The following is a 13252-nucleotide window of genomic DNA, read 5'->3' on the forward strand; positions in this document are numbered from 1 at the left end:
ATAGCGACGAACCCGAGCTCACCTGAGCTCCGGCGACCGCCAAGGTCGATGCCGGCGACGACTCCGGCCACCCCAGGCCCAACCACCTACACCACTAGACGCGGACGAGTGCCCGCGTCACGTAGATGCCCTCCGCCGGCCATTTCACTACTAGGAAAAGGGCTATAGATGTAATGGCCACTAATGGCGCACCAGACATGTGGTGCGCCACTACTATATAGCATTGGCGCACCATGTGCTGGTGCGGCATTAATGTGAAAGACACTAATGGCGCACCAGACACACGGTGCGCCACTAGTAACAATTTTTTTTATTTTTCCAAACATACTAATGGCGCACCAGGGCACAGTACGCCATTACTAGTTCTAACTAGTAATTGCGCACCTGCCTCATAGTGCGCCACTACTATATTTTTTTATTTTTTTATTTTTTGCAAAACTACTAATGGCGCACCAGTGTATAGTGCGCCATTACTAGTTTAAACTAGAAATGGCGCACTGTTCCCCGGTGCGCCATTAGTGTATATTTCATGGACACTTGATCTCGATCCCCCTCCATCTCGATCGCTATCCCACCTCGCGAGATCCGGTCCCCCTCGCCGCCGAGCACCCCCCGCACCCTCTACCCCGCTCCACCGGCCGCCGCCGCCGACCCGCCGCACCCTCCCCCGCTCCACCGCCGCCGACGACCCACCGCACCCTCCCCTGCTCCACTGCCGCCGACGACCCACCGCGCCCTCCCCTGCTCCACCGCCGCCGACGACCCACCGCACCCTCCCCGGCCCGCTCCACCGCCGCCGACGACCCCCCGCACCCTCCCCGGCCCGCTCCACCATCACAAAAAATTATTACTATTTTTATAAAAAATTATTACTGTTTCATATTCATATTCATTTTCTAAAAATTTATTAGATGCAACAAAAAATAATAATAATAAAAATTACTTATGGCGCACCTCTGGCTGGTGCGCCATTGCTATCTAAAAAAAGATTACTAATGGCGCACCTCTGGCCAGTGCGCCATTGCTATATAAAAAAAGATTACTAATGGCGCACCGATCGTGGGTGCGCCATTGCTATCTAAAAAAACATTCTAATGGCGCACCGCTTCGGGGTGCGCCATTAGTAAGCTTCCCCCCTAGCTAATTCCTCCCTCTCCCTCGCCAGATCCCCTTCGTCCCTCTCCCTCGCCAGTAACTCCCCGACCCCCGAAGGATTCCACCCCCGCCGCCCCCGCACCCCCGCGCCCCCCACCAGTGCAGCTCCCCCGCGCCGCCGCCCCCGCGCCCCCACCACTGCAGCTCCCCCGCGCCGCCGCCCCCGCGCCGACCCACGAAGCACGTGGCCGCCGGCCTCCCCACGACCAAACGAGGCCCCCAGGAGGACCGCCGCCGTCTTCCTCTTCGACTACGAGGACCCATACGAGCTCGGACGCCCTCGAGGCATCCCTTCGACGCCGTCGCCGCCGCCGACCCCGACCCCAACCCCGACCCCGACCCCTCCGGCGACCGGCCGCGCCCGCCCAGGTACCTCTACTCCTTCCTCCTTCCTCCCTCCCGAGGTTAACTCAGTTTCCCCTCTCTACAACTTTGTCTGCCTCCAGAAAATTGAAAACCGAACACAAAATTCAGTGATAGTTTCAGACCATCCGGAGTCACAGATCATAAAATAGACTTTTTTGGAATTCGTTGATTGCATGAGAACTGAATTTATGTTAATTAGTCAGAAGTCATAGCATTATGCAAAGAAACTTTGCCGAAATTGGAGCAGCTCTCTTATGAAGTTCTGATGAAGGGCAGCAAAAACTCTGCATTCAGTTTTTAGTCATAGGAAAACAAAGTTATCCACAAAGTGTTTTTCTGTTTAACATTTTGATGGAGTACAATTGTTACAGTACAGTCAGAATTGTGTATGATTGTGCCTAAAGTAGATAATCTAAAGATACAGGCAAAATAATTAGGGGAGCATGTGTGAATCTCTGACAGCAATTCAAACTAAGATTCAATTAAGACTAATTAACTGCATTTGATGTCACTATATTCTCTGAATAACTTCAGTGATGATCTGTACTGGAAAACTTCAGTTAACACTCATTTTTCAGTTAACTCCTTACAGTTCAGATCATATTTTGATTGTCAATAATAGTGGACTTTTAAGGCTTTTTTAGAGGCAATACTAGTGGATTTTAGGCTTTTTTACAGGCAATAATAGTGGAATTTTAGACTAAAACTGAAGAAAGAGTGGCATCCTTTCCACAAGCTGCATTCTCTTCTTTGATACACACTTGGGTACTGTGATAAGTGTCAACACACAACAAACACGAAAAAGGAAGAAAATGAAAACAGTTACTCTCACGCTCCTACTTCTACCCCACCTTGAAATCACATTTTGCTTTGTCAGAATACTTGAGTCTGGATGGATGTTGTGGTGTAACTAGGGAGGGGGAGGTGGCCTGGACTTGGGACTATCTTGTTCTAAGCACTGCTATTTAAGAAGGTTTTAAGCATAAAAACTTTAGATTTAAGAATGGCTGTGTTCTACTGGTGGTGTGGGGGGTTCAGTTTTGTAAAGTGACCAAGCTTCCCTCTCAAGCACCAAAGATTCTTGGCAATGGGGGCAAGAGCTCCTTTCCCTTTTTTTTTGTAGAAGTGACATTAGTCATGTTAGTACTCCTACTACTTGTGATGCTGCTACTGTACTACTTGGGAATTTTGTCAACTTGTGATGCTGCTGCTGTACCCCGAGAGGCCCTTGAGTTTGCTAGAATGTCGATTAACTTCCGTTCCGGCAAATTCGGGTACTCCATATGTCCTATTTTAAGCAAAGGTCATGCTGAAATTTTCCATGAATTTTAGCATGACTTTGCTAAAAATAGGACATATGGGGTACTTGTGACTAATGCATGGGCTGGGGTCTTAGTACTTAATTAAGTAGGATCAACTTCCTCTTGTGTTATACATATAGAAGTGTGATATCTACTCATAGTTATTACTAATGTCAGTTGCTCGTCATCGATAAACCGTAATCTTAGACCATCTCCATTCACCAACTGCTCAAACCAGTTCGAAGGGCGTGTTTTCACCACACTGTGGATTATCTTATTGGACCCAATAGAGACGATGTAGTTTTGAATTCTGAACATAGGAAATGTCGTCATCGGATGACGAAAGTCTCCCGGGGGAGTGCGACTGGTGCCACGACGGTCGAGGTCTGTGCGACAGGCCTCCCCTGGACGATGATCGGCGCTTCAGCATTAAGCTCGAGGAGACCTTCGAAGTTGAAACGGTATGCAACAACGACAAGTGTTTTTTTCATAATTAAGCATGACTTCAACTATTTCAACGTGTAATTTCATCTTTTACAATTCGAGTATAGTTTATCCCATGCCATGCAAGATGCTATGTCTTGGAGAGGATGGATTTTGAAGATCATGAAAATTTTGAAACGAAGAAAATTCACCTAAGGACACATCATGATGTGGATTTTGAAGTAAATCTATATAATGCTGAGAGCGTAACCCATTTTGGTTGCAAAAATTGGGAAGCATTTTGCAAGATGTATGGTTTTGATGAGGGTATGCTTGTCACCATGGATCTTGGTGATCCTGACATCGACCAAGATAATATGGACATTTGGGTCCTTGTTGATACGCCTCCAGTTCTACCGCTATGTGAGTTTCTCAAACATAGTTAATTACTAACTAATTTATATTGTTTATTTCAAAATAGTTGACAACTTATTTCCATTGACAGCTTATTTTGATTGTTCAAAAAATGTGCGGAACATGGTAGACAAAACCCACTACAGCGATGGCTCTGAGTTAACTTATCAGGAGAAAAATCATCTGGTCGGATTTTGTACTGATCTTGAGAATTACAATATCTACAGTCAAACTCCTCAACATTATGGTCAATACGTGCCACTAGTGCATGTGTTGAACTACGGTAACTACCATGGAGATACCCTGGTAAGATTTTTTACTATTACGACATCTGTGCATCTTTTGCATACTTCTAAAACTAGTACATCATTGCTAACTATGAAGCTATTACTATGTTTTTCAACAGAGAATCCCTGAGGATTGTGTGCCTCATTTGATGTATCAGAATGGCAGCCTTCGTGTTTTCAACTTATATCCAGGTCATCCGACGAATCTCAACTGTCCATACCGGATTTCTAGAAGAAATGGAGACATGCTAATCAGAGAATGGAAAAAATGTATGGACAGTCGTAAGGAGGTTCTTGGAAGCAAAAGGAAGCGCCACGCAAGAATTGGAGATAGGATGATCTCCATTCTCCATAATGGAGAGTCAGGGTCTATATTGTTTTATGCTATTTTACCTTAAATGGGGTATTTAGGTCCTGCCTAATACTGATGATCATGTGCTAAGAACAATTAAGTAGGGTTGGTTCGATGACTATCAGGATGATGATCGTATGACTTGTTATTAATAACAAGTAGAAGATGTATGATGATTAGTAGGACTTGTTAGGATTAGTATTACTTTCGACAAACTCGCTACTTGCGGTCTCGAGACTTGTAATGTTCTATCTTTGTTCGGTCTTTTGAATTCGGAGACTAATATGATGAATTGTATTCAGAGACTAATCTTCTATTGTATTCGATGAATCTGCTGTTGTTGTGTGGTGCTTTTTATATTCTGTCCAATAATATATTTTATAATCTGTGGAAATATCAGAAAAGAAAAAAATCCCTAATATACATACTAATGGCGCATCACCCCAACGTGCGCCATTAGTATGCCAAAGGATACTAATGGCGCATCACCCGGCAGTGCGCCATTAGTATGGCAAAGCACATGGCTAAATATGGCCCCCTGGGAGGCATACTAATGGCGCACCGTGGCCTATACTAATGGCGCACCAGTGGTGCGCCATTAGTAAAAAATACTAGTGGCGTGGTACTAGTGGCGCACCAGTAGTGCGCCATTAGTAGGCAAAACTGGTGCGCCACTAGTAGGCCTTTTCCTAGTAGTGTTTGGTCGCCGGAGGAGCAAACCCACACCCCTCCGCCATCCCTGGCCTTGCCGGCGACGAGCCTCGGGTCAACTCCGACGAGTTTGACCCGGGTTGACCCCAGTTTGACTCCCCCCTCCCGAGTCACTAACAGGTGGGGATGCCCTGCTAACTAACCTAGATTAGTGTTAACTAAACCTTGTTAGTTTAGTTTAGTTACTGACACATGGGACCCACTGGTCAGTTTGACCTGGACCACCCCATTGACATGCTGACGTCACAGTGACGTAGTGCTGACGCAGTAACTCTTTTTCTGGATTTATTCTTATACAAGAAATTCCAGAAAATAGCCAAAACTTCTAAAAATCATAGAAAATCAACCGTAACTCCAAATGAAATAATTTATATATGAAAAATTATCAGAAAATGCAATTTATGGATGTTGGAACAACTTAAAGTTGCTGTTTAGGACAATTCAATTAAATGGCATTTAAGAAAGCACATATGGAGTTTGAATTTGAACCTAGTGTTCAAACCAACTCCATTTAACTTGTTGCTAGTTGCATTAGGCCAATCAACAGCATATTGCCATGTCACATTCATGCATCATTTTGTTGCATGGCATTGATTGTGTTTCTTCTTTGTTTGTCGGTGGTTGTTCCCTCGGTAGACGTTGTTCCGACGTTGTGATAGTTGACACTGATGAAGACTCAATGCTATAAGCAAAGTCTAGGCTCTCTCCTCTAGGCTCTCTCTAGGCGCTCACCGCCGGTGGCCACTCCGGCCCCGGCGGCCACCCCTCCTCCCGCCGGCTGCCGCTCCGGCGCCGGCGGCCACCGTCCACCCGTCCACCCTGCAGTCTCTGGTCCCTTTGTGGGAAGAGTTGGCCCTTGGTTGGCCATGGATCCTCCCTCGCTCAACTTTGCTCGAGGTAAAGATTTTCAGCTTTCAATGAGACAAAAGTTTGGTCATCCGGTGGTGTTTTCACCTGGTTTTCGTCAACGAGAGTTCACTTTGGTGGTTTGCTTCCGCCGTGCTCGATTCCGGTTGGATTGTCACACAGTCAGTGTCACGTTGCAATCTTGTTTTGGTGGTTATCCACAAGGTTTCCGTGTGCTACATCTGAAAGACAGAACATTCAAGTTTTCTGTTGCCTCCAAAGCTGTGGGTTTTGAAATCTATAAGTATGGTCAGGTGGTTGAGAAGGATTTTGAGTTAGTGTTCAATCTTTGGGGTTCTGGAGGACCGAACTGGTTACATGAAGAACAACTTTTTTATCGTGAGGAAGAAGCTTCTTGGACTTTGGTCACTTCTGGAACACGCCTGCGATCCGCCGCCGGTAGAATTTTCGGTGATCAACCACGGCAGTCGGTTTTTGCTCAGTTAGTGAATTTTCCGATCGCCAGTAGTAATGTGGCCTCGGACAATAATGTGCACTCACTGCCCAATTTTAATTCCTCAGGAGAGGATCTCGCCGCGGTTACGTCGGGCGGGAATCTGGGTCGTTCTAATATCTCATTTCAGTGTTACGCGTGTGGCAAATTGGGCCATTTCGCTAAGGAGTGTAATGACAATCGCCTTCCTGGGCTTTTTCCCTATCTTCGGTTTGCCACTTTCCCCAGCCCATCGATTGAGGCCTGGGACTTAGACGCGGTCCAGGACTGGTCCAAGTCAGTTGGCCCAGCCCGCGAGCCTCCACTCGTTTCCTCTTTTAGCGAGCTTTGTTTGGGATCTTTTCCCAATTTCCATCCTCGTCGTCCTCTTGCCTCCTCAACTTCTCCGCTCTGCTCCTCTGTTTCACCTCTGTGCACAAACTCTGCTTCTGGTGCCTTGAGCCTCACATCGCCGGCGAACCCGCGTTCTTCTGCGACGCCGATGGCCAACATTCCGATCGACCCGCGCCCTTTTGTGCCACATAGCTTCGACATTCAGCAGGTACCTGGGCGCAATGGTGTGGCTCGGGTGGTGCTGCCACAGCGCCCTCGTCGCCATGAGGATTGGGCGATTGCGACTATACACCCTCTCCCAGCAGATGCTCCATTCCCTAATGTAAGAGATGTTCTTGAGGATTTTATTGTTGAGCATAGACAGTTGGGGTTGCGAGATATTCAGCGATGTCCGTTCGGAGAGGCATATGTTCGTCTCACGAGGGTTAGGGATAGGGATAAGTTGGTCCTTGATAGCCCCCATGAATTTGGAGATGTGTTCATTAGTTTTGTGAGGCATGATGAGGGAAGAAATCACAGGAGGGTTCATCTCAATAGAGTTGTGTGGTTGCTTCTGACGGGAGTTCCTTTTGATTTCTGCACCACTAAAGATCTTGCTTGTGCTGTTAGTAAGTTTGGCCGCATGATTTCTTGGGACAAGGAGGATGATCACATGGGGCGCATTGTGGTCAAGGCAAGAGTTTTGAACTTAGATATCATCCCAAAAAGTATGCGCTGGTCTGAAGGGGATGAATTTGAGGAGGACGGCTGGTCTTCCTCCATTGAAGTGCTGGCAAGTGAGCTCCTTGGTGGAGGACCTGCAGATGAGGACCCTTTTCCTCCTGCCAATGAGGATCCACACCCCTTACTTGAGAATGTTGTGCCTGCTGAGGGTTTTCATGTTGTTGCAGCCAACAATAATGAGGTGGCTGTTCAGGTTGCTGAGAACTGGGATAACTGGGACGATAACCATCAGAACATCCATAATGCTGAGTTGGAAGATCTTCTAGATGCTGTGCAGCAGGAAGAAATGGCCTGGGCAGATGGAGAAGAGCTGCTTCCGTCACCTAGTAATAGTAGTTTCTCTTTAGACATGTCTTTTTCTGAAGGAGACAATTCTCATATGCTTTTGCCTTCCGTTACTGTGGAAGCTACTCATTCTAGGGCTGCAATTCCTGCTATTGTCCAACCTACTGCTGCTGTGAGTGCTAATGGACTGTAGAACATAATTCAAGCATATCAGTCAGATGATGAGGAGTCTCCTGTATTGCAAGAGCAGATCTAGGATGTGGCTGCTTTGCATGATCAAATTGTTGCAGGCCAACTACAGCATGTTGCTACAAACCCTCTTGCAACACAGGTTGCTCCTGATGTCTCTTCTCTTTTCGATGTGGCTACTGTCCAACCTGCACTTCTGGAAGCAGCTTTGGAGCCTGTTATGTTTTCTGATCTTCCTCTGACAACTGCTGGATCATCAACTGAAGTCTTGAATGGCAGTGCTGAGCATGTTATTACTGCCAGAGGAAGTTTACAGTCTGTGGAGAATCTAGAGGACCTTCAGTCAGAACTCCAAGGTAATTGGGTTAATCAAATAAATGAGCACTTTAACATGGCACCTTCCCTCCTTGGTCTGAAAAGTATTCAGATGGCTGCTACTGCTAACAATGAACATTCTGTTTCTGAAGAAGGCATGTTACTGTGGAAGCAACACTTTAAAGAGAAAGCCTTGGATAACAGGAGCTCCTTCTCTACCAACATTCATGTAAGTTGGTTTAACTTTATTGTCCACTTGCTTCTGTCCCCTGATAAGTTTACCTGGACTGTCAATATGTTACAATCTGGAATGTGGGATCTGTTCACTGCTGTGGAAAATATGGATCAAGCCTTTCTGTTTCATATACCTGACAAATGTCCTACCTCTCATGCACCAATCTGTCAGGTCATGGAGGAAGGTGATAAGGACAAAGGTAAAGAAAATATTGGGGTGGCTGCCAATTTGCATGATATGGAGTCACAGGCCTTGCTGCAACCTTTTGGCCAGGAAAACTTGAGGAAGAGAAGAAGTGGAAAAACTCCACTTGTGGAAACAGAGGTAAGAAGAAGTGACAGAATTAAGAAAGACAATGCTCGTTACAAGAGAAATTCACGCCCTAATAATAATTGTTTACCTTGCAATGCTGTCCCTCCCACCATCAAAAAATCAGTTGTTAAAAACCTCACTGCCTCTTTCTGTAAGGTTACTGAGGGGGAACTAGAGGACATGCTGGCCAAGAAGCCCAAGAGAAGGCAAGAGGAGGTTTTGGACAAGGTGCCCTTGGCCAAAGGAGAATGACATGCTACCACCTCTTCTTAATGTTGAGGGCTCTTACTTGGAGTGTTGTGTGGTGGGATTGTGTTTGTAGTCTCACACCACCTAGTTTGATGCTGCTTTTGACGATTGTAAGACTTGGATCTTGGTGCTCTCTGAACCTTGTATGTCTGTGGTTGTACTCTCCTACTAGTCCTTTCATGTGTTATATTTGGATGCTCTGCTGGAATTATGATATGTTGTGGATCAAGGCATTATGCCAGTTTCTATCCTATTTGGATGATGATCAAGTGATGGTGCTTGCTCTCTGGTACAAAATCTCAATTTGTTTCCATGAATTACACAAACAGAAGCTGGAATATTCTAAATTGGAACATTAGAGGTATGAATTCTGAGGACAAATGCCTAGCCTTAAGACAGAAGATTGATGAGAGTGATTGTAATATTGTGTGCCTTCAAGAAACCAAAAGAGAGACCTTTGACACAGCTTACTTAAAAATTTTTTGCCCCTCTCGAATTAATAATTTTGCTTTCCTCCCCTCTGTTGGAGCTTCTGGGGGGCTCCTGGTGGCCTGGAATGGCTCTCAGTTCTCAGGAGAAATCATTGCACAAAACAGGTTTTCACTTTCCATCCAGTTCACCAGTTTGATTTCCAATCAGTCTTGGATTCTTTCAAATATTTATGGTCCATGTGACCCACAAGACAAAATGGAGTTTATTAACTGGTTTTTAAATATTCACATGCCTGATGATGTTGATTGGATCTTAATGGGAGATTTCAACCTTATGAGGGCACCATCAGATAGGAACAGACCTGGGGGAGATGTTAGTAACCAAGGTTTGGTTGAATTACCTTTGCATGGTAGAAAGTTCAGCTGGAGTAACATGCAGCATGATCCTTTGTTGGTAAAACTTGACTGGTTTTTCACTTCTGCTTCCTGGATGACTTCATTCCCTAACATAATTGTGCTACCACTTGCAAAACCTATATCTGATCACTTGCCCTGTGTAATAAAAGTTGGTACTTCTATCCCAAAGGCAAGAGTATTCAGGTTTGAAAACTATTGGCTGCATCATTCTGATTTCAAACAGGTTGTTGCTTCTGCTTGGAGTATCCCAGTGGGAAACCTTGATTCTGTTAAGACTTTGAATGCTAAGTTCAAGATTTTAAGAAGAGCTTTGAAGCTGTGGGCTAAATCTCTGTCCTGTCTGAAAACTGCAATTGCAAAGTTAAATGAGCTCATCTTCATGTGGGATTTCTTTGAGGAATTTAGAGAGCTGGATATTCATGAATGGAACTGCAGGGTTATGCTTAAAGAACAACTGCTTATATTGCTGAGGAATCAAAAGATATATTGGAAGCAGAGAGGAAAAATCAAGGGGGTGAAGTCTGGAGATGAAAACACAAAATTCTATCACACCAAAGCCTCCATCAATTACAGGCATAATCATATTGCTATTCTTCACAATGAGGACCAAGTGGAGATTTCAGATCATGCTGGCAATGCTGCAATTCTCTTGGATGCTTACAAAAAAAGAATGGGCACATCCCAAAAAACCACAATGCACTTTGATCTGGTTTCTTTGTATGGGCAGAGACAACATTCAGATATTTTGGACAATCTGGAACTGCCTTTTACTGAAGAAGAAATTGAAGCTGTTGTTAATGATCTCCCAAATGACAAGTCTCCTGGCCCTGATGGTTTTAACAATGAATTCCTCAAGTCATGTTGGGATATTATTAAAGGAGATGTGCTCAAATTCATTTATGATTTTCATGCAGGGCACATCTCTCTTGAGAGTTTGAACACCTCATTCATAACACTCATTCCAAAGGGGAGTACTCCATTGACAGCAAATGATTTTAGGCCTATCTCTTCACTGAATAGCTGTCTGAAAATTGTTACTAAGCTGCTGGCAAATAGATTGCAAAAGGTGATTCTGAAATTGGTCCACATCAACCAATATGGTTTCCTTAAAGAAAAATCTATTCATGATTGTTTCGGGTGGGCTTATGAATATTTACACCAATGTCATAAGTCAAAGGAGGAAATCATTGTTCTGAAATTGGATTTTGAAAAGGCGTTTGACACCATTGAACATCAGGCAATGTTGGATATTTTAAAAGCCAAGAGCTTTGGGGACAGATGGATTACATAGATCAAATTACTGTTTACTTCTGCTTCCTCTACTATATTGCTAAATGGTGTTCCTGGAAAAAAGTTTTATTGCCTTAGAGGTGTAAGGCAGGGGGACCCTCTATCCCCTCTTCTCTTTGTGCTTGCTGCTGATCTACTTCAGACAATTCTTAACAAGGCAATGCACCTGGGTTTGGTAACTTCCCCCTTGCAAGTGGAGTCATGCCCTGATTTTCCAATTGTCAAGTATGCTGATGACACCTTGGTTATTCTGCAAGCAAATGCAATGCAATTACATTGCCTCAAAGCCCTTCTCAATACTTTTGCTGATGCCACGGGCCTTAAAGTTAACTACAATAAATCAAGTATGATTCCAATAAATGTGCCAAAAGAGAAGATGGAGATTTTGATAAATACTTTTCATTGCAAGAAGGAATCTTTTCCAATCAAATATTTGGGAGCACCCCTAGGCCTTCATAAGCCTACTGTTGAGCAATATTTTCCTCTTGTCACAAGACTGCAGAAGAAGATTGTGGGATTGTCCACCTTTATGAATTTGGCTGGGAGATTGCTGCTAGTGAAATCTGTCCTCAACTCATTGTTGATCTATCTCATGGGATGCCTTGATGTGCCTGTCACCATCAAAACCCAAGCCATAAAATACTTGAGACATTGTCTTTGGAGAGGCCCTGATCTGGAAGACCATAGACCTGCCATGGTGGCATGGAGTACTGTGTGTAGACCTAAAAATCAAGGTGGCTTAGGAGTGATTGATATTTTTGTTCAGAATAAAGCGCTGCTTCTCAAGAACCTACATAAGTTCTACAACAGACACAATATTCCCTGGGTCAACTTGATTTGGGAATCCTACTACAACAATGATTCTCTGCCTGGTAATAGCTGGATGGGATCTTTTTGGTGGAAGGCAAACCTTAAGCTGATTGATAACTATAAGTCCTTGGGCATGCAACATAGGTGATGGAAAGAGTGCTTATTTTTGGACTGATCTTTGGCACTCACATTGCTTGCAAGACATGTTCCCCCACTTATTCTCTTTTGTGAAAAACAAGGATGCTACTATTCACACCATTCTCCAAACTGAGTACTTAGAGGACCTATTCCATCTACCACTGACTGTGCAAGCTTTCCAAGAATTTGAGGCTATGGAGGACATATGCATTGCTTTAAGGGCCTCTGATACTTTGGATTGCACTGACACTTGGAGTTACATATGGGGAAATGAGCAATTCTCTATGGCTAAGGCATATAAAGTACTGATGGGAGTTAAAGTTATGCCACAGCAGTTCAATTGGATCTGGAACAGCTCTTGTCAGCCAAAACATAAGGTGTTTTTTTGGAGACTACTTCATGACAGGCTCAATACTAGAAATCTTCTGAGAAGGAAATCTATTTAGCTGGGCAACTATAATTGTGCTGTCAGCAATTGTCCATAGGAAGAGACTCTTCAGCACCTTTTCTGGACTTGCCCTTTTGCTGCACAGTGTTGGGACCTGATTTGCCCTTCAAGACAGGCAAATGTTTCAATCATGGAAGCTTTTCTTGATCTCAAGCAGAAACTTCATGTACCTTTCTTCATGGAGATAGTTATCCTTGCCTCTTGGGCTATTTGGATCTCCAGAAACAACCTGATTTTCCAATCAATTCAACCTAGCATTCAAAGGTGGAAAGCCATCTTCATGGAGGAGCTCTTTCTTCTCAGATTTAGAATTAAAAAGAGTTATGTTGGAGCATACTGTTTTTGGCTGGATAATCTTGTTCTGTAATCCTAGTTCTTAGTTTTCTTTTCTCTTTTTGGCTTCCTCCTTGGCTTATCTCAAGCCTTTTGTACTTTGGTTCCATTTTGGGACTTTACTTTTTTAGATTAATAAAAATTGCAGTGGGGTTTTTCCCTACTGTGTATAGTCAAAAAAAAGACTCAATGCTATCTTCAGAAGTGCCAGGCAAGCAAAACCCCCTTGTTCATTCCAATACAATCCCACTCTCTCGCTCCTTCTCTCTTTTACTGCATTAGGACAACAACGATTCAACTGTTACATGCTGCGGTAGTTGAACCCCTTTTGCTCTGCATGACCTGTCATTGCCACAGTAAATAGAAGAAACCCAC

This window comes from Aegilops tauschii, chromosome 4, assembly GCF_002575655.3.
Source record: "Aegilops tauschii subsp. strangulata cultivar AL8/78 chromosome 4, Aet v6.0, whole genome shotgun sequence".
NCBI classification, from domain to species: Eukaryota; Viridiplantae; Streptophyta; class Magnoliopsida; order Poales; family Poaceae; genus Aegilops; species Aegilops tauschii.